This window comes from Genypterus blacodes, unplaced genomic scaffold, assembly GCF_046128005.1.
Source record: "Genypterus blacodes isolate CSIRO-AG114 ecotype Tasmania unplaced genomic scaffold, CSIRO-AGI_Gbla_v1 ptg000028l_1, whole genome shotgun sequence".
Classification (NCBI taxonomy): Eukaryota; Metazoa; Chordata; class Actinopteri; order Ophidiiformes; family Ophidiidae; genus Genypterus; species Genypterus blacodes.
The window spans coordinates 4,480,647-4,506,593 of NW_027466841.1; the positions used below are offsets into that span (position 1 = coordinate 4,480,647).

The 25,947-nt window shown below is 43.1% G+C and overlaps 10 non-coding genes and 6 pseudogenes across 10 annotated transcripts; all 16 read right to left on the bottom strand.

The window, feature by feature from the left end:
* Positions 1-240: 240 nt before the first annotated feature.
* On the bottom strand, positions 241-359 carry LOC142993851 (5S ribosomal RNA). Its single transcript, XR_012961311.1, has one exon. It is a non-coding gene; the product is annotated as a 5S ribosomal RNA (ribosomal RNA).
* A 445-nt stretch (positions 360-804) lies between these two features.
* On the bottom strand, positions 805-923 carry LOC142993811 (5S ribosomal RNA; annotated as a pseudogene).
* Positions 924-1,168: 245 nt separating this feature from the next.
* On the bottom strand, positions 1,169-1,287 carry LOC142993700 (5S ribosomal RNA). Its single transcript, XR_012961217.1, has one exon. It is a non-coding gene; the product is annotated as a 5S ribosomal RNA (ribosomal RNA).
* A 463-nt stretch (positions 1,288-1,750) lies between these two features.
* LOC142993781 (5S ribosomal RNA) lies at positions 1,751-1,869 on the bottom strand. The gene has a single exon (XR_012961292.1). It is a non-coding gene; the product is annotated as a 5S ribosomal RNA (ribosomal RNA).
* A 245-nt stretch (positions 1,870-2,114) lies between these two features.
* LOC142993723 (5S ribosomal RNA) lies at positions 2,115-2,233 on the bottom strand. The gene has a single exon (XR_012961240.1). It is a non-coding gene; the product is annotated as a 5S ribosomal RNA (ribosomal RNA).
* A 445-nt stretch (positions 2,234-2,678) lies between these two features.
* Positions 2,679-2,797, bottom strand: LOC142993815 (5S ribosomal RNA; annotated as a pseudogene).
* Positions 2,798-10,230: 7,433 nt separating this feature from the next.
* Positions 10,231-10,349, bottom strand: LOC142993783 (5S ribosomal RNA; annotated as a pseudogene).
* A 463-nt stretch (positions 10,350-10,812) lies between these two features.
* On the bottom strand, positions 10,813-10,931 carry LOC142993867 (5S ribosomal RNA). The gene has a single exon (XR_012961327.1). It is a non-coding gene; the product is annotated as a 5S ribosomal RNA (ribosomal RNA).
* Positions 10,932-11,370: 439 nt separating this feature from the next.
* On the bottom strand, positions 11,371-11,489 carry LOC142993791 (5S ribosomal RNA; annotated as a pseudogene).
* A 463-nt stretch (positions 11,490-11,952) lies between these two features.
* On the bottom strand, positions 11,953-12,071 carry LOC142993605 (5S ribosomal RNA). The gene has a single exon (XR_012961127.1). It is a non-coding gene; the product is annotated as a 5S ribosomal RNA (ribosomal RNA).
* Positions 12,072-12,310: 239 nt separating this feature from the next.
* On the bottom strand, positions 12,311-12,429 carry LOC142993622 (5S ribosomal RNA). The gene has a single exon (XR_012961143.1). It is a non-coding gene; the product is annotated as a 5S ribosomal RNA (ribosomal RNA).
* Positions 12,430-13,344: 915 nt separating this feature from the next.
* On the bottom strand, positions 13,345-13,463 carry LOC142993711 (5S ribosomal RNA). Its single transcript, XR_012961228.1, has one exon. It is a non-coding gene; the product is annotated as a 5S ribosomal RNA (ribosomal RNA).
* A 448-nt stretch (positions 13,464-13,911) lies between these two features.
* On the bottom strand, positions 13,912-14,020 carry LOC142993833 (5S ribosomal RNA; annotated as a pseudogene).
* Positions 14,021-14,486: 466 nt separating this feature from the next.
* LOC142993655 (5S ribosomal RNA) lies at positions 14,487-14,605 on the bottom strand. Its single transcript, XR_012961174.1, has one exon. It is a non-coding gene; the product is annotated as a 5S ribosomal RNA (ribosomal RNA).
* Positions 14,606-14,850: 245 nt separating this feature from the next.
* Positions 14,851-14,969, bottom strand: LOC142993661 (5S ribosomal RNA). Its single transcript, XR_012961180.1, has one exon. It is a non-coding gene; the product is annotated as a 5S ribosomal RNA (ribosomal RNA).
* Positions 14,970-15,426: 457 nt separating this feature from the next.
* Positions 15,427-15,545, bottom strand: LOC142993821 (5S ribosomal RNA; annotated as a pseudogene).
* Between the last annotated feature and the right edge of the window lie 10,402 nt (positions 15,546-25,947).

Consider the following 25,947-nt stretch of genomic DNA (forward strand, 5'->3'; position numbering starts at 1 on the left):
GGAGCAGCCACACAGAGACTCTTTATAGGTGAGACAGACCCAGTTCAAGTCACCGTGTACACATGACTACACTCAAGTTCATGTATATCACAATTTACATGATGCCTTCATCAGAAGAACACTAACATTTCAGATAAGATAAGACACAACTTTATTCTCCCGAGGGAAATTGCGTGTTGACATGGGAGTGAAACATGAGGGAGGAGGACCAGGTGAGGCCTGCTGCTCAGAGGGCCAAAATGCTTACGGCACCGGGTATTCCCAGGCGGTCTCCCATCCAAGTACTAACCTGGCCCGACCCTGATTAGCTTCCGAGATCAGACGAGATCGGGCGTGTTCAGAGTGGTATGGCCGTAAACGAGGAGAGCAGCCACACAGAGGCTCTTTATAGGTGAGACAGACCCAGTTCAAGTCACCGTGTACCCATGACTACACTCAAGTTCATGTATATCACAATTTACATGATGCCTTCATCAGAAACACACATTTCTGGATAATGAAGTCTTACCTTATGAAACTGATAATCATCACATAGAAGATACAGAGGGACCACTTACATCTCTGACGCTCACTTTCATCATCATCATCATCATCGTCACAAAGTGGCTCGTGTACTTCACTTCTCATGTGCATTCAATCTTCTCATATTATGCCCATGTGCAATACTCATTTTCTGAATGTATGCTTTCATATAAGATAAGATAAGATACAACTTTATTCTCCCGAGGGAACTTGCGTGTTCACAGAGTGAGTGAAACATGAGGGAGGAGGACCAGGTGAGGCCTGCTGCTCAGAGGGCCAAAATGCTAACGGCACCGGGTATTTCCAGGCGGTCTCCCATCCAAGTACTAACCTGGCCCGACGCTGATTAGCTTCCGAGATCAGACGAGATCGGGCGTGTTCAGAGTGTTATGGACGTAAACGAGGAGAGCAGCCACATAGAGGCTCTTTATAGGTGAGACAGACCCAGTTCAAGTCACCGTGTACACATGACTACACTCAAGTTCATGTATATCACAATTTACATGATGCCTTCATCAGAAGAACACTAACATTTCAGATAAGATAAGATACAACTTTATTCTCCAGATGGAAATTGCGTGTTGACAGAGGGAGTGAAACATGAGGGAGGAGGACCAGGTGAGGCCTGCTGCTCAGAGGGCCAAAATGCTTACGGCACCGGGTATTCCCATGTGGTCTCCCAACCAAGTACTAACCTGGCCCGACGCTGATTAGCTTCCGAGATCAGACGAGATCGGGCGTGTTCAGAGTGGTATAGCCGTAAACGAGGAGAGCAGCCACACAGAGGCTCTTTATAGGTGAGACAGACCCAGTTCAAGTCACCGTGTACACATGACTACACTCAAGTTCATGTATATCACAATTTACATGATGCCTTCATCAGAAACACACATTTCTGGATAATGAAGTCTTACCTAATGAAACTGATAATCATCACATAGAACATAAAGAGGGACCACTAACATCTCTGACGCTCACTTTCATCAACATTATCATCATCATCATCATCATCATCATCGTCACACAGTGGCTCGTGTACTTCACTCCTCATGTGCATTCAATCATCTCATATTATGCCCATGTGCAATACTCATTTTCTGAATGTATGCTTTCATATAAGATAAGATAAGATACAACTTTATTCTCCCGAGGGACATTGGGTGTTGACAGAGGGAGTGAAACACGAGGGAGGAGGACCAGGTGAGGCCTGCTGCTCAGAGGGCCAAAATGCTTACGGCACCGGGTATTCCCAGGCGGTCTCCCATCCAAGTACTAACCTGGCCCGACGCTGCTTAGCTTCCGAGATCAGACGAGATCAGGCGTGTTCAGAGTGGTATGGCCGTAAACGAGGAGAACAGCCACACAGAGGCTCTTTATAGGTGAGACAGACCCAGTTCAAGTCACCGTGTACACATGACTACACTCAAGTTCATGTATATCACAATTTACATGATGCCTTCATCAGAAGAACACTAACATTTCAGATAAGATAAGATACAACTTTATTCTCCCGAGGGAAATTGCGTGTTCACAGAGGGAGTGAAAGATGAGGGAGGAGGACCAGGTGAGGCCTGCTGCTCAGAGGGCCAAAATGCTTACTGCACCGGGTATTCCGAGGCGGTCTCCCATCCAAGTACTCACCTGGCCCGACGCTGCTTAGCTTCCGAGATCAGACGAGATCGGGTGTGTTCAGAGTGGTATGGCCGTAAACGAGGAGAGCAGCCACCAAGAGGCTCTTTATAGGTGAGACAGACCCAGTTCAAGTCACCGTGTACACTTGACTACACTCAAGTTCATGTATATCACAATTTACATGATGCCTTCATCAGAAACACACATTTCTGGATAATGAAGTCTTACCTAATGAAACTGATAATCATCACATAGAACATACAGAGGGACCACTTACATCTCTGACGCTCACTTTCATCCTCATCATCATCATTGTCACACAGTGGCTCGTGTTCTTCACTTCTCATGTGCATTCAATCTTCTCATATTATGACCATGTGCAATACTCATTTTCTGAATGTATGCTTTCATATAAGATAAGATAAGATACAACTTTATTCTCCCGAGGGAAATTGCGTGTTTACAGAGGGAGTGAAACATGAGGAAGGAGGACCAGGTGAGGCCTGCTGCTCAGAGGGCCAAAATGCTAACGGCACCTGGTATTCCCAGGCTGTCTCCCATCCAAGTACTAACCTGGCCGGACGCTGCTTAGCTTCTGAGATCAGAAGAGATCGGGCGTGTTCAGAGTGGTATGGCCGTAAACAAGGAGAGGAGCCACACAGAGGCTCTTTATAGGTGAGACAGACCCAGTTCAAGTCACCGTGTACACATGACTACACTCAAGTTCATGTATATCACAATTTACATGATGCCTTTGTGACATACCCCCCATTTAGTCTTTTCTTTGGTCCCTTTTCCATTAAGTTGTGGCCTTTTATTTTCTTTTGTTACGATGTTGTTGCATGTTTTGGCCAGAAGTGGCGCTGTAGTACTGGGATATAATGCAGTTGCATAACGGTGAGAGAGAGAAGAAGTAGCCACTGAGAACGGAAGGCGGGAGATGTAAATGGTGAAGTGAGCTGTATTGTGGAAACTTTGGATTAAACGAAAAACTTTTCCCAGCACGCCGTTGAGAGTATTACTTTCTTCAAGTGTGCAACAAAATTGGCGCCCGAACAGGGACTCAACGTGATACAAAAAAGAAGTCTGAAGAAAAAAAAAAAGAACGAACGTTGGAACACGCAAAATGGAGCTGGAGCAGTTACAGGATCAGCTAACGGAGCTACTGTGTCGGCTAAACGTGGAACAGCTTAAAGAAGTGTGTATCCGAGCTAAAGTTTCATCAGACAAGGAGAAGAAACACACGTTGATCCGAGCAATTAATGAGTCAGTAGAGAATGCTTTTGAAGTGGAGGAACAAGATGTAGCAGAGACATTTGGGCAAGAGTTGTTAGCTACAGCTAAGCGATTGAGAGAAAACGCGCCCAAACCAGAGAGGTATGATAAAAATGAAGAGGAGCTACAAAAGCTACAAAAACAGTATGCTGAAATGCAGTTGACATTCCAGACGTCGACCAAAATGCTCGAGGAGGAAATGAGTCGGCTTCGGGAAAAAATGAACAGGACGGCTAGCCCGCCAGAACTCCCATTCTCCAGAGCCCCTGAAGTGGTTATCAGACGCGAGTTTCGGATTAATGGCCAGATAGGTGAATTGGGGCAGAAAGACAAGTTATCATACACTAACCTCATGTACCAAATAGACTCGTAAAGGCCACAGTGATGTAGAAATTGTTGAAGCCGTAGTAAAAGCTGCTACACCAGGGCTCAGTTTACGTGATATGCTGGAAGCCAAAAATAATTTGACACTCGTGCAGTTGAAGACGATTCTTAAAGCCCATTTCAAAGAAAACAACACTACAGATATGTTCCACAGACTCATTAACATAACTCAAGATGCAAAAGAATCCCCTCAGAATTTTCTTTTTCGTGCAGTTGAACTCAAAGAGAGGCTACTGGCGGCTGCAGAAGATGCCAGCTCAGATGTACAGTATAGCCCAGACCTCATTCAGAAGAAGTTTCTTAGGTCAGTCAGTACAGGACTACTGAGTGATAATGTTAAAATGCAGCTGAAACCTCACCTAGATGATCTAGGAGTGACTGACGAGATATTGATAGAGAAAATGAATGATGCTGCTGCTGTTGATTGGGAGACACAGCAGAAATTGAAGAAAAGTATCCCAAATAAGCCAGCCAGAATAAATGAGCTAAAAACAGAAACAACTACTTACCAGCTGTATAGTGACAGGGAAACAGACAATGACCAGCCATCTGAACACAGCACTTCAGTCAAGGCCAGTGTTAAAAGTCAGAAGATAAAAACTCCAAAAAGCTCTTCAGAAACTGAACTGATGGATGCAGTGAAACAGCTGAGAGAGGAAGTGGCTGAGCTGAGGAAGAATGTTCAGTACTCAGCACGACCATCTCACCAGTTCCAAAACAGAGGGTAGAGGGCATGCAGAGGATGTCAAGACCGGGGTGAAGAGGAACAGTGTGACCACTGCTTCAAATGTGGCCTGAGTGGACACCTCTCAAGAGGATGCAGAGGCCAAAGGAACTCAAGAGGCAACACTGATTCAGCTAATATCAAAGGACAGACTGTAGAATGTACCTCCCCTGACACTCAAGAACAGCATAGCAGGTCACTCAACACCCCTACTATTCTTAGAGAAAGCATTGTACAATTAGAAGAGAGACTGCGAGCAGAAAGGTGTTCCCCAGGTGGAAGATTGGCAGGTTCTGCTTATATTAGCCACATCTCCCCTCGTCACCATTCACAGCTGCTGAGACTTATTGGAAAGAAGTGCATGGTGAGTTGCTACCTAGATGGGGTGAAGACTCAAGCCTTATGGGACACTGGATCGCAAGTCTGCCTTATCAATGAGACCCGGAGGAAGAACTGCATCCCAGAGGTGAAGGTACGGAGCACTGAAGAACTCCTCGGCCCTGGTCCTTTTGTGGGGAAAGCTGTCAACCAGACCGACATCCCTTTCCTAGGCTGGGTGGAGGTCACGTTCCACCTAGACCCATCACATGCTCCAGAGTTCACGCTTCAGGTGCCCATGCTCGTGACAGGTGAGAAAGGAGCAGCAGAAGAGCCAATCGTTGGTTACAATGTAATTGAACTGTTGTTAAAGAATGGTGTGGAGGGTCCACATGAAGTAATAACACAGGCTGTGAGCACAGCTTTCTCTTTTAGCTGTAAAAAGACTGAAATGTTAGTGAAAATTATTCAAAACAGTGACCCTGAGTGCAGTGACGGCCTAGTGAGAGTGGGTAGGCAGAAGGAAGTGATCCCAGCAGGTCAGGTGAGAACTATAAAATGTGCTGTGAGAACAGGTCCTCTACTGTCCAGTCAAGAAGCCCTTTTTCTGCCTGATGAACATGCCCCCTGGCCAGATGGCCTGAGAATGTCAGAGAGCATGATGACTCTTAGCGAAGGGACATATTCTCGCATAGCACTGCCCATCACCAATAACACCTGTCATGATGTCACCCTGAGCCCACGCACAGTGTTGGGGCAGGTTCAACTGGTCAAAGCTGTCTATCCAGTGGACGCCAAGCCAGTCACTCCCCGACCAGCTTCTCCAGTCGAACGTCCAGAGGTCAGCAGGGAGGATGAGCCTGAGCCTGATGGAAGGACAGCGGTGGACGAGGAAAGGTGGGACCCACCAATCACACTGATTCACCTCCCCCTTGCTCAGCAGCGACAAGTGAAGCAGATGTTGAGGGAGGAATGCAGAGCGTTCGCCAGAGACGATGATGATGTGGGATACATCCCTTCCCTACAACTGAAAATCAGACTCACAGATACAACACCGGTAAGACGTACCTATGTGTCTGTGCCTAAGCCACTTCACAAAGAAGTAAAACAGTACTTAGAAGACTTGTTAAATAGGGGCTGGATCCAAAAATCTAGGTCACATTACTCATCTCCCATTGTCTGTGTGCGGAAAAAAGATGGGAACCTCCGTCTGTGCTGTGACTACAGAGAACTCAACCGTAAGTCTCTGCCAGATCGCCACCCTATTCCCCGCATTCAAGATATGCTAGATAGTTTACATGGGAGTGCATGGTTTTCAGTGTTAGATCAAGGCAAGGCCTACCATCAGGGGTTCGTGGAAGAAAGTAGTAGACCACTCACAGCTTTTATAACACCCTGGGGCCTATATGAGTGGATCCGAATCCCTTTTGGCTTGTCTACAGCACCCTCCGAATTCCAGCGCAGCATGGAGGAGTGTCTATCTGGACTCAGAGATGAAATTTGCGAGCCATATCTAGACGATAATCTGGTTCATAGCCAAACATTTGATAATCACCTGAAAGATGTGAGAAAAGTGCTTCAGCGCTACCAACAGCACGGGGTGAAATTGACTGCAAAGAAATGTGAGCTCTTTAAGAACCAGGTCAGATTTCTGGGAAAGATCGTATCGAAGGAAGGCTACACAATGGATCCTGCAGAAGTAGCCCCAGTGCAAGAGATGAAGCAGAGGAAGCCAGCGACAGTGGGTGAGGTGCGGAAAGTGCTAGGATTCATCTCATACTACCGAGCCTATATCCCAAACTTCTCTCGCATAGCTAAGCCTCTCTATGCACTGCTGTGCGCTGAGATACCAGGCAGTGAGACCCCTAAAGGCACAAAGAAGCAGAAGGCTGGGGTGAGAAAGACAAAGCAAAGCCAGGTACCCTCACATCAACGTATCAGGTGGACAGAAGAACACAGTACAGTTCTCAGTCAGCTGATAGATTACCTCTCCAGTCCTCCTGTGCTGGGCTACCCAAACTTTGAAGAACCGTTCATTATGCATTGTGATGCGTCCCAGGATGGACTTGGAGCGGTGCTCTATCAAAAACAGGAGGGAAGGTTAAAGGTCATTGCGTATGGCTCCCGCACACTCTCTGCTCCAGAGAAGAATTACCATCTACATTTTTGTAAGCTAGAGTTTTTAGCAATGAAATGGGCTATATGCGAGAGGTTTAGGGATTATTTGTATTACACTCCATCGTTTGTAGTATATACAGATAATAACCCTCTGACATATGTGCTGACAACAGCTAAATTGAATGCCACGTTGCTGAGATGGGTGGCTGAATTGGCAGACTTCAATTAAGTACAGGCCAGGGAAGTCTAACTCTGACGCAGACGGGCTATCGAGAATGCCCCTTGACATAGAGAAGTATATGCTAACCTGTTCACAAAAGATACAGTCTGAGATCTTGGCCAGTGTCTCCAAAGGGTTGTCAGTTCACCAGGTGGAGAGAGAGCCGTTGCTGTGTCCAGTGACCATCACCACAGCCATCGCAGAGCTGAGCAGTGAGCCGCGGATGAACGCAGCAAAGCAGATCGCCCCTCAAGCACTGAGAGCCGCTCAAGACGAGGATCTACTGCTGAAGCAGGTGAAACAGCAGGTCGCACAACAGCAGTGGCCGAGGGTGAAAGACACTCACAGTGAGTTGGCAGTGTTTGCAAGGGAGAAAGCGAAGTTGGTGATTGATGCTGAGGATGTTCTCCGGCGACAGACAGCAACACGCACACAACTGGTTGTGCCTCCAAAGTTCCGTCCCCTCATCCTGAGAGAGCTGCATGAAGAGATGGGACACTTGGGCGTTGAACGGACACTCCATCTGATCCGTGAGCGTTTCTTTTGGCCTCATATGCAGAGAGACGTTGAGCATCACATCAACAAGGTCTGTAGCTGTGTGAAACGGAAAAGACCACAGAAAGCAGTAAGAGCACCACTTACCAGTATTGTGACAACATACCCCTTTGAGCTGGTCTCAATTGACTTCATGCACCTAGAGAAGTGTAAAGGAGGATATGAGTACATTCTGGTGGTCATGGACCATTTTACACGATTCGCTCAGGCGTATGCATGTACTAACAACAGTGCTCGAACTGCAGCTGAGAAGATATTCGGTGACTTTGTCCTCAAATTCGGCTTCCCCACGAAATTACACCATGATCAGGGTAGAGAATTTGAGAATAAGTTGTTTGCAGAGCTCCAAAAATACTCTGGCATCCAAGGTTCTCGCACCACCCCGTACCACCCCCAGGGAAACGGTCAAGTGGAACGCTTCAACCGCACCCTGCTGGCCATGTTGCGTAACCTAGATGACCAAGCTAAAGCAGATTGGAAGAATTCTCTTGCCAAAGTAATACACGCCTACAATTGCACGCGCAATGAGTCCACTGGATACGCACCATATTACCTGCTCTTTGGTCGTAACCCCAGATTGCCTATTGACATCATGTTCAGTATCCCCCACAGTGATGGCAGTGCATCTCATGATGACTATGCCAAGAAATGGAAACAGAGGATGGAGGAGGCGTACCAGTTAGCCTCCAAGGCTGCGAAGGCAAGCGGAGAGAGGGGGAAAAACCTGTATGACCGGAAGGTTCAAGGTGCAGAGCTGTATCCTGGCTGCAGAGTTCTCATTAGGAACTTGACTGAAAGAGGTGGACCCGGAAAACTCAGGTCATTCTGGGAAGACAAAGTCCATGTAGTGGTCAAGAGAAAACACCCAGAAAGTCCAGTTTATGAAGTACAACCAGAGGATGGCCAGGGCCGCACCAGAGTGCTTCATCGAAATCTGCTGCTCCCGTGTGACTTCCTGCCAGTTGAGTCACACAAGCCTGAAAAGAAAAGAGGTGAGAGACCACACAAAGAGAAAAAGACACCGACAAAACAGAATGCAGAACCCGAGTGTTCATCTGACTCTGAAGAGGATGACTGGCGATGCATGTCCAGATGGCCCCAAGGAGACTCCGCAGCACAAACCAGAAGGAACCTCAGACCAGAGGCTACAGAGTTTCAGCCACGGGCTGCAACACCAGCACCTGAGGGAGACGATGTGATGGGAGAACAGACCCTGTGGACATCAGACACGGACAGAGAGCAAGAAGAACAGATCGGGACTGGACTGGAAAATGAAGTGACTGTGACAGCAGGCCTGAGTGAGGATATAGAAGAGGCTGAGCTGGAGACCGCAAGCAATGAGGGAGAAGAGTATCCATCATCTTCACCACCTGCGAGACGATATCCTTTCAGAAATAGACCTGCACCCAAAACACTCGCATATGATAGGTTGGGGCAGCCCACAGTTAATTGAATTAAAGTTATGAGATTATATGATGCACTTTAAAGTTGTAAGTTCAAGCCATCCAGTTTTAAGATGAATACAATTTGTTAGTTCATGTCAAAGTCATATGATGGATGGAAAATGTTAATGTGTTGTTTAAAAGAAAAAAAATACTTTTAGTTTATATAGGCCCACACAAAGTCAGTTCTCACATTTAGAATCGCACAAATATAACTGAAGAGGAAATGGTGGTTGTAAGACATTGTATTTACAGGAGTATGGTTGAAAAGACTAACTGTAAAGAGACTCTTATAACGAAATGATATGAAGAAAAGAGTTATTAGAATATATGAAGTGTGAGATTCTATGTGATTTCGCTACAGGTCAAAGATCACGCCTATTCCAGTCAAGACAAGCTGCCCGTGAACACAGCGGAGTAAATAGATAGTTGTCATAGTGCACAATGACTTCCTCTGTTTAACACATGACATTAAGGGGAGATAAGTGTGATGTGAAATCTGTCATTAGATATGTGTCTTGAATAATGGACTCTAACCTGGAAGTGATCAAATTGTCTTAAACAGGATGAACTGAGACGGGAAATGTCGGGACGACATTTAGTTAAGCAGGGGAGAGTGTGACATACCCCCCATTTAGTCTTTTCTTTGGTCCCTTTTCCATTAAGTTGTGGCCTTTTATTTTCTTTTGTTACGATGTTGTTGCATGTTTTGGCCAGAAGTGGCGCTGTAGTACTGGGATATAATGCAGTTGCATAACGGTGAGAGAGAGAAGAAGTAGCCACTGAGAACGGAAGGCAGAGGATGTAAATGGTGAAGTGAGCTGTATTGTGGAAACTTTGGATTAAACGAAAAACTTTTCCCAGCACGCCGTTGAGAGTATTACTTTCTTCAAGTGTGCAACACCTTCATCAGAAGAACACTAACATTTCAGAAAAGATAAGATACAACTTTATTCTCCCGAGAGAAATTGCGTGTTGACAGAGGGAGTGAAACATGAGGGAGGAGGACCAGGTGAGGCCTGCTGCTCAGAGGGCCAAAATGCTTACGGCACCGGGTATTCCCAGGCGGTCTCCCATCCAAGTACTTACCTGGCCCGACGCTGATTAGCTTCCGAGATCAGACGAGATCGGGCGTGTTCAGAGTGTTATGGACGTAAACGAGGAGAGCAGCCACACAGAGGCTCTTTATAGGTGAGACAGACCCAGTTCATGTCACCGTGTACACATGACTACACTCAAGTTCATGTATATCACAATTTACATGATGCCTTCATCAGAAACACACATTTCTGGATAATGAAGTCTTACCTAATGAAACTGATGATCATCACATAGAACATAAAGAGGGACCACTAACATCTCTGACGCTCACTTTCATCATCATCATCTTCATCATCATCATCATCATCATCGTCACACAGTGGCTCGTGTACTTCACTTCTCATGTGCATTCAATCTTCTCATATTATGCCCATGTGCAATACTCATTTTCTGAATGTATGCTTTCATATAAGATAAGATAAGATACAACTTTATTCTCCCGAGGGACATTGGGTGTTGACAGAGGGAGTGAAACATGAGGGAGGAGGACCAGGTGAGGCCTGCTGCTCAGAGGGCCAAAATGCTTACGGCACCGGGTATTCCCAAGCGGTCTCCCATCCAAGTACTAAACTGGCCCGACGCTGCTTAGCTTCCGAGATCAGACGAGATCGGGCGTGTTCAGAGTGGTATGGCCGTAAACAAGGAGAGCAGCCACACAGAGGCTCTTTATAGGTGAGACAGACCCAGTTCAAGTCACCGTGTACACATGACTACACTCAAGTTCATGTATATCACAATTTACATGATGCCTTCATCAGAAACACACATTTCTGGATAATGAAGTCTTACCTAATGAAACTGATAATCATCACATAGAACATAAAGAGGGACCACTAACATCTCTGACGCTCACCTTCATCATCATCATCGTCACACAGTGGCTCGTGTACTTCACTTCTCATGTGCATTCAATCTTCTCATATTATGACCATATGCAATACTCATTTTCTGAATGTATGCTTTCATATACGATAAGATAAGATACAACTTTATTCTCCCGAGGGAAATTGCGTGTTGACAGAGGGAGTGAAACATGAGGGAGGAGGACCAGGTGGGGCCTTCTGCTCAGAGGGCCAAAATGCTTACGGCACCGGGTATTCCCAGGCGATTTCCCATCCAAGTACTAACCTGGCCCAACGCTGCTTAGCTTCTGAGATCAGACGAGATCGGGCATGTTCAGAGTGGTATGGCCGAAAAAGAGGAGAACAGCCACACAGAGGCTCTTCATAGGTGAGACAGACCCAGTTCAAGTCACCGTGTACACATGACTACACTCAAGTTCATGTATATCACAATTTACATGATGCCTTAATCAGAAACACACATTTCTGGATAATGAAGTCTTACCTAATGAAACTGATAATCATCACATAGAACATAAAGAGGGACCAGTAACATCTCTGATGCTCACTTTCATCATCATCATCATCATCATCATCATCATCATCATCGTCACACAGTGGCTCGTGTACTTCACTCCTCATGTGCATTCAATCATCTCTTATTATGCCCATGTGCAATACTCATTTTCAGAATGTATGCTTTCATATAAGATAAGATAAGATACAACTTTATTCTCCCGAGGGACATTGGGTGTTGACAGATGGAGTGAAACATGAGGGAGGAGGACCAGGTGAGGTCTGCTGCTCAGAGGGCCAAAATGCTTACGGCACCGGGTATTCCCAGGCGGTCTCCCATCTAAGTACTAACCTGGCCCGACGCTGCTTAGCTTCCGAGATCAGACGAGATCAGGCGTGTTCAGAGTGGTATGGCCGTAAACGAGGAGAGCAGCCACACAGAGGCTCTTTATAGGTGAGACAGACCCAGTTCAAGTCACCGTGTACACATGACTACACTCAAGTTCATGTATATCACAATTTACATGATGCCTTCATCAGAAGAACACTAACATTTCAGATAAGATAAGATACAACTTTATTCTCCCGAGGGAAATTGCGTGTTCACAGAGGGAGTGAAACGAGGAGGACCAGGTGAGGCCTGCGGCTCAGAGGGCCAAAATGCTTACTGCACCGGGTATTCCCAGGCGGTCTCCCATCCAAGTACTAACCTGGCCCAACGCTGCTTAGCTTCTGAGATCAGACGAGATCAGGCGTGTTCAGAGTGGTATGGCCGTAAACGAGGAGAGCAGCCACACAGAGGCTCTTTATAGGTGAGACAGACCCAGTTCAAGTCACCGTGTACACATGACTACACTCAAGTTCATGTATATCACAATTTACATGATGCCTTCATCAGAAACACACATTTCTGGATAATGAAGTCTTACCTAATGAAACTGATAATCATCACATAGAACGTACAGAGGGACCACTAACACTTCTGACGCTCACTTTCATCCTCATCATCATCATCATTGTCACACAGTGGCTCGTGTACTTCACTTCTCATGTGCATTCAATCTTCTCATATTATGCCCATGTGTAATACTCATTTTCTGAATGTATGCTTTCATATAAGATAAGATAAGATACAACTTTATTCTCCCGAGGGAAATTGGGTGTTGACAGAGGGAGTGAAACATGAGGGAGGAGGACCAGGTGAGGCCTGCTGCTCAGAGGGCCAAAATGTTTACGGCACCGGGTATTCGTAGGCGGTCTCCCATCCAAGTACTAACCTGGCCCGACGCTGCTTAGCTTCTGAGATCAGACGCTGTGTACGCATGAACACACTCAAGTTCATGTATATCACAAGTTACATGATGCCTTCATCAGAAACACACATTTCTGGATAATGAAGTATAACCCAATGAAACTGATAATCATCACATAGAACATAAAGAGGGACCACTAACATCTCTGACGCTCACTTTCATAATCATCATCGTCACACAGAGGCTCGTGTACTTCACTTCTCATGTGCATTCAATCTCCTCATATTATGACCATGTACAATACTCATTTTCTGAATGTATGCTTTCATATAAGATAAGATAAGAAACAACTTTATTCTCCCGAGGGACATTGGGTGTTGACAGAGGGAGTGAAACATGAGGGAGGAGGACCAGGTGAGGCCTGCTGCTCAGAGGGCCAAAATGCTAACGACACCGGGTATTCCCAGGCAGTCTCCCATCCAAGTACTAACCTGGCCCGACGCTGCTTAGCTTCCGAGATCAGACGAGATCGGGCGTGTTCAGAGTGGTATGGCCGTAAACGAGGAGAGCAGCCACACAGAGGCTCTTTATAGGTGAGACAGACCCAGTTCAAGTCACCGTGTACACATGACTACACTCAAGTTCATGTATATCACAATTTACATGATGCCTTCATCAGAAACACACATTTCTGGATAATGAAGTCTTACCTAATGAAACTGATAATCATCACATAGAACATACAGAGGGACCACTAACATCTCTGACGCTCACTTTCATCCTCATCATCATCATCATTGTCACACAGTGGCTCGTGTACTTCACTTCTCATGTGCATTCAATCTTCTCATATTATGCACATGTGCAATACTCATTTTCTGAATGTATGCTTTCATATAAGATAAGATAAGATACAACTTTATTCTCCCGAGGGAAATTGCGTGTTGACAGAGGGAGTGAAACATGAGGGAGGAGGACCAGGTGAGGCCTGCTGCTCAGAGGGCCAAAATGCTTACGGCACCGGGTATTCCCAGGCGGTCTCCCATCTAAGTACTAACCTGGCCCGACGCTGATAAGCTTCCGAGATCAGGCGTGTTCAGAGTGGTATGGCCGTAAACGAGGAGAGCAGCCACACAGAGGCTCTTTATAGGTGAGACAGACCCAGTTCAAGTCACCGTGTACACATGACTACACTCAAGTTCATGTATATCACAATTTACATGATGCCTTCATCAGAAGAACACATTTCTGGATAATGAGGTCTCACCAAATGAAACTGATAAGCATCACATAGAACATAAAGAGGGACCACTAACATCTCTGACGCTCACTTTCATCATCATCATCATCATCATCATCATCATCATCATCATCGTCACACAGTGGCTCTTGTACTTCACTCCTCATGTGCATTCAATCATCTCATATTATGCCCATGTGCAATACTCATTTTCTGAATGTATGCTTTCATATAAGATAAGATAAGATACCACTTTATTCTCCCGAGGGACATTGGGTGTTGACAGAGGGAGTGAAACATGAGGGAGGAGGACCAGGTGAGGCCTGCTGCTCAGAGGGCCAAAATGCTTACGGCACCAGGTATTCCCAGGCGGTCTCCCATCCAAGTACTAACCTGGCCCAACACTGCTTAGCTTCCGAGATCAGACGAGATCAGGCGTGTTCAGAGTGGCATGGCCGTAAACGAGAAGAGCAGCCCCACAGAGGCTCTTTATAGGTGAGACAGACCCAGTTCAAGTCACCGTGTACGCATGACTACACTCAAGTTCATGTATATCACAATTTACATGATGCCTTCATCAGAAGAACACTAACATTTCAGATAAGATAAGATACAACTTTATTCTCCCGAGGGAAATTGCGTGTTGACAGAGTGAGTGAAACATGAGGGAGGAGGACAAGGTGAGGCCTGCTGCTCAGAGGGCCAAAATGCTTACGGCACCGGGTTTTCCCAGGCGGTCTCCCATCCAAGTACTAACCTGGCCCGACGCTGATTAGCTTCCGAGATCAGACGAGATCGGGTGTGTTCAGAGTGGTATGGCTGTAAACGAGGAGAGCAGCCACACAGAGGCTCTTTATAGGTGAGACAGACCCAGTTCAAGTCACCGTGTACACATGACTACACTCAAGTTCATGTATATCACAATTTACATGATGCCTTCATCAGAAACATACATTTCTGGATAATGAAGTCTTACCTAATGAAACTGATAATCATCACATAGAACATAAAGAGGGACCACTAACATCTCTGACGCTCACTTTCATCATCATCATCATCATCATCATCATCATCGTCACACAGTGGCTCGTGTACTTCACTTCTGATGTGCATTCAATCTTCTCATATTATGCCCATGTGCAATACTCATTTTCTGAATGTATGCTTTCATATAAGATAAGATAAGATACAACTTTATTCTCCCGAGGGAAATTGCGTGTTTACAGAGGGAGTGAAAAATGAGGAAGGAGGACCAGGTGAGGCCTGCAGCTCAGAGGGCCAAAATGCTAACGGCACCGGGTATTCCCAGGCAGTCTCCCATCCAAGTACTAACCTGGCCGGACGCTGCTTAGCTTCTGAAGTCAGAAGAGATCGGGCGTGTTCAGAGTGGTATGGCCGTAAACGAGGAGCGCAACCACACAGAGGCTCTTTATAGGTGAGACAGACCCAGTTCAAGTACATGTACTACACTCAAGTTCATGTATATCACAATTTACATGATGCCTTCATCAGAAGAACACAGAAGCCTCTATCTCCTTCCTTTTCACAGATATGGGCTTTTCAAGTTTTCTCTAGTTTCAAGAATCGATGACCCGCGGGTCAACATTTTTAGAAAATTTTCAATATTCCCCAATTTGCCCCAAATTTACACAAATTGATGGCATTTCTGTCTGGATGCTGCGTCTGAAATTTTAGCTCTCTATCTCCTTCCTTGTCACAGATATGGGCTTTTAAAGTTTTCTCCAGTTTCAAAAATCGATGACCCGGGTGTCAACTTTTTTCCAAAATTTTCAATATTCCCCAATTTGCCCAAATTTACACACATTGATGGCATTTCTGCGTGGATGCTGCGTCTGAAATTTTAGCTCTCTATCTCCTTCCTTGTCACAGACATGGGCTTTTCAAGTTTTCTCTAGTTACAAGAATCGATGACCCGCGGGTCAACATTTTTAGAAAATTTTCAATATTCCCCAATTTGTCCCAAATTTACACAAATTGATGGCATTTCTGCCTGGATGCTGCGTCTGAAATTGTAGCTCTCTATCTCCTTCCTTGTCACAGATATGGGCTTTTTAAGTTTTCTCTAGTTTCAAGAATCGATGACCCCCGGGTCAACATTTTTAGAAAATTTTCAATATTCCCCAATTTGTCCCAAATTTACACAAATTGATGGCATTTCTGCCTGGATGCTGCGTCTGAAATTGTAGCTCTCTATCTCCTTCCTTGTCACAGATATGGGCTTTTCAAGTTTTCTCCAGTTTCAAAAATCGATGACCCGGGGGTCAACTTTTTCCCAAAATTTTCAATTTTCCCCAATTTGCCCCAAATTTACACACATTGATGGCATTTGTGCCTGGATGCTGCGTCTGAAATTTTAGCTCTCTATCTCCTTCCTTGTCACAGATATGGGCTTTTCAAGTTTTCTCCAGTTTCAAAAATTGATGACGCGGGTCAACATTTATAGAAAATTTTCAATATTCCCCAATTTGCCCCAAATTTACACACATTGATGGCATTTCTGCCTGGATGCTGTGTCTGAAATTGTAGCTCTCTATCTCCTTCCTTGTCACAGACATGGGCTTTTCAAGTTTTCTCTAGTTACAAGAATCGATGACCCGCGGTTCAACATTTTTAGAAAATTTTCAATATTCCCCAATTTGTCCCAAATTTACACAAATTGATGGCATCTCTGTCCGGATGCTGCGTCTGAAATTTTAGCTCTCTATCTCCTTCCTTGTCACAGATATGGGCTTTTAAAGTTTTCTCCAGTTTCAAAAATTGATGACCCGGGTCAACATTTTAAGAAAATTTTCAATATTCCCCAATTTGCCCCAAATTTACACACATTGATGGCATTTCTGCCTGGATGCTGCGTCTGAAATTGTAGCTCTCTATCTCCTTCCTTGTCACAGATATGGGCTTTTCAAGTTTTCTCCAGTTTCAAAAATCGATGACCCGGGGGTCAACTTTTTCCCAAAATTTTCAATTTTCCCCAATTTGCCCCAAATTTACACACATTGATGGCATTTGTGCCTGGATGCTGCGTCTGAAATTTTAGCTCTCTATCTCCTTCCTTGTCACAGATATGGGCTTTTCAAGTTTTCTCCAGTTTCAAAAATTGATGACGCGGGTCAACATTTATAGAAAATTTTCAATATTCCCCAATTTGCCCCAAATTTACACACATTGATGGCATTTCTGCCTGGATGCTGTGTCTGAAATTGTAGCTCTCTATCTCCTTCCTTGTCACAGACATGGGCTTTTCAAGTTTTCTCTAGTTACAAGAATCGATGACCCGCGGTTCAACATTTTTAGAAAATTTTCAATATTCCCCAATTTGTCCCAAATTTACACAAATTGATGGCATCTCTGTCCGGATGCTGCGTCTGAAATTTTAGCTCTCTATCTCCTTCCTTGTCACAGATATGGGCTTTTAAAGTTTTCTCCAGTTTCAAAAATTGATGACCCGGGTCAACATTTTAAGAAAATTTTCAATATTCCCCAATTTGCCCCAAATTTACACACATTGATGGCATTTCTGCCTGGATGCTGCGTCTGAAATTGTAGCTCTCTATCTCCTTCCTTGTCACAGACATGGGCTTTTCAAGTTTTCTCTAGTTACAAGAATCGATGACCCGCGGGTCAACATTTTTAGAAAATTTTCAATATTCCCCAATTTGCCCCAAATTTACACACATTGATGGCATTTCTGCCTGGATGCTGCGTCTGAAATTTTAGCTCTCTATCTCCTTCCTTGTCACAGATATGGGCTTTTCAAGTTTTCTCCAGTTTCAAAAATCGATGACCCGGGGGTCAACTTTTTTCCAAAATTTTCAATATTCCCCAATTTGTCCCAAATTTACACAAATTGATGGGATTTCTGTCTGGATGCTGCGTCTGAAATTTTAGCTCTCTATCTCCTTCCTTGTCACAGATATGGGCTTTTCAAGTTTTCTCCAGTTTCAAAAATTGATGACCCGGGTCAACATTTTTAGAAAATTTTCAATATTCCCCAATTTGTCCCAAATTTACACAAATTGATGGGATTTCTGTCTGGATGCTGCGTCTGAAAATTTAGCTCTCTATCTCCTTCCTTGTCACAGATATGGGCTTTTCAATTTTTCTCTAGTTTCAAGAATCGATGACCCGCGGGTCAACATTTTTAGAAAATTTTCAATATTCCCCAATTTGCCCCAAATTTACACACATTGATGGCATTTCTGTCTGGATGCTGCGTCTGAAATTATAGCTCTCTATCTCCTTCCTTGTCACAGATATGGGCTTTTAAAGTTTTCTCCAGTTTCAAAAATTGATGACCCGGGTCTACATTTTTAGAAAAATTTCAATATTCCCCAATTTGCCCCAAATTAACACACATTGATGGCATTTCTGTCTGGATGCTGCGTCTAAAATTTTAGCTCTCTATCTCCTTCCTTGTCACAGATATGGGCTTTTAAAGTTTTCTCCAGCTTCAAACATCGATGACCCGGGGGTCAACTTTTTTCCAAAATTTTCAATATTCCCCAATTTGCCCCAAATTTACACACATTGATGGCATTTCTGCCTGGATGCTGCGTCTGAAAATTTAGCTCTCTATCTCCTTCCTTGTCACAGATATGGGCTTTTCAATTTTTCTCCAGTTTCAAAAATTGATGACCCGGGGTCAACTTTTTTCCCGAATTTTCAATATTCCCCAATTTGTCCCAAATTTACACAAATTGATGGCATTTCTGTCTGGATGCTGCGTCTGAAATTTTAGCTCTCTATCTCCTTCCTTGTCAGAGATATGGGCTTTTAAAGTTTTCTCCAGTTTCAAAAATTGATGACCCGGGTCAACATTTTTAGAAAATTTTCAATATTCCCCAATTTGCCCCAAATTAACACACATTGATGGCATTTCTGCCTGGATGCTGCGTCTAAAATTTTAGCTCTCTATCTCCTTCCTTGTCACAGATATGGGCTTTTAAAGTTTTCTCCAGTTTCAAAAATTGATGACCCGGGTCAACATTTTTAGAAAATTTTCAATATTCCCCAATTTGTCCCAAATTTACACAAATTTATGGCATCTCTGTCTGGATGCTGCGTCTGAAATTTTAGCTCTCTATCTCCTTCCTTGTCACAGATATGGGCTTTTAAAGTTTTCTCCAGTTTCAAAAATTGATGACCCGGGTCAACATTTTAAGAAAATTTTCAATATTCCCCAATTTGCCCCAAATTTACACACATTGATGGCATTTCTGCCTGGATGCTGCGTCTGAAATTGTAGCTCTCTATCTCCTTCCTTGTCACAGACATGGGCTTTTCAAGTTTTCTCTAGTTACAAGAATCGATGACCCGCGGGTCAACATTTTTAGAAAATTTTCAATATTCCCCAATTTGCCCCAAATTTACACACATTGATGGCATTTCTGTCTGGGTGCTGCGTCTGAAATTTTAGCTCTCTATCTCCTTCCTTGTCAGAGATATGGGCTTTTAAAGTTTTCTCCAGTTTCAAAAATTGATGACCCGGGTCAACATTTTTAGAAAATTTTCAATATTCCCCAATTTGCCCCAAATTAACACACATTGATGGCATTTCTGTCTGGATGCTGCGTCTAAAATTTTAGCTCTCTATCTCCTTCCTTGTCACAGATATGGGCTTTTAAAGTTTTCTCCAGCTTCAAACATCGATGACCCGGGGGTCAACATTTTAAGAAAATTTTCAATATTCCCCAATTTGCCCCAAATTTACACACATTGATGGCATTTCTGCCTGGATGCTGCGTCTGAAAATTTAGCTCTCTATCTCCTTCCTTGTCACAGATATGGGCTTTTCAATTTTTCTCCAGTTTCAAAAATTGATGACCCGGGGTCAACTTTTTTCCCGAATTTTCAATATTCCCCAATTTGTCCCAAATTAACACACATTGATGGCATTTCTGTCTGGATGCTGCGTCTAAAATTTTAGCTCTCTATCTCCTTCCTTGTCACAGATATGGGCTTTTAAAGTTTTCTCCAGCTTCAAACATCGATGACCCGGGGGTCAACTTTTTTCCAAAATTTTCAATATTCCCCAATTTGCCCCAAATTTACACACATTGATGGCATTTCTGCCTGGATGCTGCGTCTGAAAATTTAGCTCTCTATCTCCTTCCTTGTCACAGATATGGGCTTTTCAATTTTTCTCCAGTTTCAAAAATTGATGACCCGGGGTCAACTTTTTTCCAAAATTTTCAATATTCCCCAATTTGCCCCAAATTTACACACATTGATGGCATTTCTGCCTGGATGCTGCGTCTGAAAATTTAGCTCTCTATCTCCTTCCTTGTCACAGATATGGGCTTTTCAATTTTTCTCCAGTTTCAAAAATTGATGACCCGGGTCAACATTTTTAGAAAATTTTCAATATTCCCCAATTTGCCCCAAATTAACACACATTGATGGCATTTCTGCCTGGATGCTGCGTCTAAAATTTTAGCTCTCTATCTCCTTCCTTGTCACAGATATGGGCTTTTAAAGTTTTCTCTAGTTTCAAGAATCGATGACCCGCGGGTCAACATTTTTAGAAAATTTTCAATATTCCCCAATTTGCCCCAAATTTACACACATTGATGGCATTTCTGTCTGGATGCTGCGTCTGAAATTTTAGCTCTCTATCTCCTTCCTTGTCAGAGATATGGGCTTTTAAAGTTTTCTCCAGTTTCAAGAATCGATGACCCGCGGGTCAACATTTTTAGAAAATTTTCAATATTCCCCAATTTGTCCCAAATTTACACAAATTGATGGCATCTCTGTCTGGATGCTGCGTCTGAAATTTTAGCTCTCTATCTCCTTCCTTGTCACAGATATGGGCTTTTAAAGTTTTCTCCAGTTTCAAAAATTGATGACCCGGGTCAACATTTTAAGAAAATTTTCAATATTCCCCAATTTGCCCCAAATTTACACACATTGATGGCATTTCTGCCTGGATGCTGCGTCTGAAATTGTAGCTCTCTATCTCCTTCCTTGTCACAGACATGGGCTTTTCAAGTTTTCTCTAGTTACAAGAATCGATGACCCGCGGGTCAACATTTTTAGAAAATTTTCAATATTCCCCAATTTGCCCCAAATTTACACACATTGATGGCATTTCTGTCTGGGTGCTGCGTCTGAAATTTTAGCTCTCTAACTCCTTCCTTGTCAGAGATATGGGCTTTTAAAGTTTTCTCCAGTTTCAAAAATTGATGACCCGGGTCAACATTTTTAGAAAATTTTCAATATTCCCCAATTTGCCCCAAATTAACACACATTGATGGCATTTCTGTCTGGATGCTGCGTCTAAAATTTTAGCTCTCTATCTCCTTCCTTGTCACAGATATGGGCTTTTAAAGTTTTCTCCAGCTTCAAACATCGATGACCCGGGGGTCAACTTTTTTCCAAAATTTTCAATATTCCCCAATTTGCCCCAAATTTACACACATTGATGGCATTTCTGCCTGGATGCTGCGTCTGAAAATTTAGCTCTCTATCTCCTTCCTTGTCACAGATATGGGCTTTTCAATTTTTCTCCAGTTTCAAAAATTGATGACCCGGGGTCAACTTTTTTCCCGAATTTTCAATATTCCCCAATTTGTCCCAAATTTACACAAATTGATGGCATTTCTGTCTGGATGCTGCGTCTGAAATTTTAGCTCTCTATCTCCTTCCTTGTCACAGATATGGGCTTTTCAAGTTTTCTCCAGTTTCAAAAATTGATGACCCGGGTCAACATTTTTAGAAAATTTTCAATATTCCCCAATCTGTCCCAAATTTACACAAGTTGATGGGATTTCTGTCTGGATGCTGCGTCTGAAAATTTAGCTCTCTATCTCCTTCCTTGTCACAGATATGGGCTTTTCAATTTTTCTCTAGTTTCAAGAATCGATGACCCGCGGGTCAACATTTTTAGAAAATTTTCAATATTCCCCAATTTGCCCCAAATTTACACACATTGATGGCATTTCTGTCTGGATGCTGCGTCTGAAATTTTAGCTCTCTATCTCCTTCCTTGTCACAGTTATGGGCTTTTAAAGTTTTCTCCAGTTTCAAAAATTGATGACCCGGGTCAAAATTTTTAGAAAATTTTCAATATTCCCCAATTTGCCCCAAATTAACACACATTGATGGCATTTCTGTCTGGATGCTGCGTCTGAAATTGTAGCTCTCTATCTCCTTCCTTGTCACAGATATGGGCTTTTCAAGTTTTCTCTAGTTTCAAGAATCGATGACCCGCGGGTCAACATTTTTAGAAAATTTTCAATATTCCCCAATTTGCCCCAAATTTACACACATTGATGGCATTTCTGTCTGGATGCTGCGTCTGAAATTTTAGCTCTCTATCTCCTTCCTTGTCAGAGATATGGGCTTTTAAAGTTTTCTCCAGTTTCAAAAATTGATGACCCGGGTCAACATTTTTAGAAAATTTTCAATATTCCCCAATTTGCCCCAAATTAACACACATTGATGGCATTTCTGTCTGGATGCTGCGTCTAAAATTTTAGCTCTCTATCTCCTTCCTTGTCACAGATATGGGCTTTTAAAGTTTTCTCCAGCTTCAAACATCGATGACCCGGGGGTCAACTTTTTTCCAAAATTTTCAATATTCCCCAATTTGCCCCAAATTTACACACATTGATGGCATTTCTGCCTGGATGCTGCGTCTGAAATTTTAGCTCTCTATCTCCTTCCTTGTCAGAGATATGGGCTTTTAAAGTTTTCTCCAGTTTCAAAAATTGATGACCCGGGTCAACATTTTTAGAAAATTTTCAATATTCCCCAATTTGCCCCAAATTTACACACATTGATGGCATTTCTGCCTGGATGCTGCGTCTGAAATTTTAGCTCTCTATCTCCTTCCTTGTCACAGATATGGGCTTTTCAAGTTTTCTCCAGTTTCAAAAATCGATGACCCGGGGGTCAACTTTTTTCCCAAATTTTCAATATTCCCCAATTTGCCCCAAATTTACACACATTGATGGCATTTCTGCCTGGATGCTGCGTCTGAAATTTTAGCTCTCTATCTTCTTCCTTGTCACAGATATGGGCTTTTCAAGTTTTCTCCAGTTTCAAAAATTGATGACCCAGGTCAACATTTTTAGAAAATTTTCAATATTCCCCAATTTGCCCCAAATTTACACACATTGATGGCATTTCTGCCTGGATGCTGCGTCTGAAATTTTAGCTCTCTATCTCCTTCCTTGTCACAGATATGGGCTTTTCAAGTTTTCTCAAGTTTCAAAAATTGATGACCCGGGTCAACATTTTTAGAAAATTTTAATATTCCCCAATTTGCCCCAAATTTACACACATTGATGGCATTTCTGCCTGGATGCTGCGTCTGAAATTGTAGCTCTCTATCTCCTTCCTTGTCACAGACATGGGCTTTTCAAGTTTTCTCTAGTTACAAGAATCGATGACCCGCGGGTCAACATTTTTAGAAAATTTTCAATATTCCCCAATTTGCCCCAAATTTACACACATTGATGGCATTTCTGCCTGGATGCTGCGCCTGAAATTTTAGCTCTCTATCTCCTTCCTTGTCACAGATATGGGCTTTTCAAGTTTTCTCCAGTTTCAAAAATTGATGACCCGGGTCAACATTTTTAGAAAATGTTCAATATTCCCCAATTTGCCCCAAATTTACACACATTGATGGCATTTCTGTCTGGATGCTGCGCCTGAAATTTTAGCTCTCTATCTCCTTCCTTGTCACAGATATGGGCTTTTCAATTTTTCTCCAGTTTCAAAAATTGATGACCCGGGGTCAACTTTTTTCCCGAATTTTCAATATTCCCCAATTTGTCCCAAATTTACACAAATTGATGGCATTTCTGTCTGGATGCTGCGTCTGAAATTTTAGCTCTCTATCTCCTTCCTTGTCAGAGATATGGGCTTTTAAAGTTTTCTCCAGTTTCAAAAATTGATGACCCGGGTCAACATTTTTAGAAAATTTTCAATATTCCCCAATTTGCCCCAAATTAACACACATTGATGGCATTTCTGCCTGGATGCTGCGTCTAAAATTTTAGCTCTCTATCTCCTTCCTTGTCACAGATATGGGCTTTTAAAGTTTTCTCTAGTTTCAAGAATCGATGACCCGCGGGTCAACATTTTTAGAAAATTTTCAATATTCCCCAATTTGCCCCAAATTTACACACATTGATGGCATTTCTGTCTGGATGCTGCGTCTGAAATTTTAGCTCTCTATCTCCTTCCTTGTCAGAGATATGGGCTTTTAAAGTTTTCTCCAGTTTCAAGAATCGATGACCCGCGGGTCAACATTTTTAGAAAATTTTCAATATTCCCCAATTTGTCCCAAATTTACACAAATTGATGGCATCTCTGTCTGGATGCTGCGTCTGAAATTTTAGCTCTCTATCTCCTTCCTTGTCACAGATATGGGCTTTTAAAGTTTTCTCCAGTTTCAAAAATTGATGACCCGGGTCAACATTTTAAGAAAATTTTCAATATTCCCCAATTTGCCCCAAATTTACACACATTGATGGCATTTCTGCCTGGATGCTGCGTCTGAAATTGTAGCTCTCTATCTCCTTCCTTGTCACAGACATGGGCTTTTCAAGTTTTCTCTAGTTACAAGAATCGATGACCCGCGGGTCAACATTTTTAGAAAATTTTCAATATTCCCCAATTTGCCCCAAATTTACACACATTGATGGCATTTCTGCCTGGATGCTGCGTCTGAAAATTTAGCTCTCTATCTCCTTCCTTGTCACAGATATGGGCTTTTCAATTTTTCTCCAGTTTCAAAAATTGATGACCCGGGGTCAACTTTTTTCCCGAATTTTCAATATTCCCCAATTTGTCCCAAATTTACACAAATTGATGGCATTTCTGTCTGGATGCTGCGTCTGAAATTTTAGCTCTCTATCTCCTTCCTTGTCACAGATATGGGCTTTTCAAGTTTTCTCCAGTTTCAAAAATTGATGACCCGGGTCAACATTTTTAGAAAATTTTCAATATTCCCCAATCTGTCCCAAATTTACACAAGTTGATGGGATTTCTGTCTGGATGCTGCGTCTGAAAATTTAGCTCTCTATCTCCTTCCTTGTCACAGATATGGGCTTTTCAATTTTTCTCTAGTTTCAAGAATCGATGACCCGCGGGTCAACATTTTTAGAAAATTTTCAATATTCCCCAATTTGCCCCAAATTTACACACATTGATGGCATTTCTGTCTGGATGCTGCGTCTGAAATTTTAGCTCTCTATCTCCTTCCTTGTCACAGTTATGGGCTTTTAAAGTTTTCTCCAGTTTCAAAAATTGATGACCCGGGTTAAAATTTTTAGAAAATTTTCAATATTCCCCAATTTGCCCCAAATTAACACACATTGATGGCATTTCTGTCTGGATGCTGCGTCTGAAATTGTAGCTCTCTATCTCCTTCCTTGTCACAGATATGGGCTTTTCAAGTTTTCTCTAGTTTCAAGAATCGATGACCCGCGGGTCAACATTTTTTAGAAAATTTTCAATATTCCCCAATTTGCCCCAAATTTACACACATTGATGGCATTTCTGTCTGGATGCTGCGTCTGAAATTTTAGCTCTCTATCTCCTTCCTTGTCAGAGATATGGGCTTTTAAAGTTTTCTCCAGTTTCAAAAATTGATGACCCGGGTCAACATTTTTAGAAAATTTTCAATATTCCCCAATTTGCCCCAAATTTACACACATTGATGGCATTTCTGCCTGGATGCTGCGTCTGAAAATTTAGCTCTCTATCTCCTTCCTTGTCACAGATATGGGCTTTTCAATTTTTCTCCAGTTTCAAAAATTGATGACCCGGGGTCAA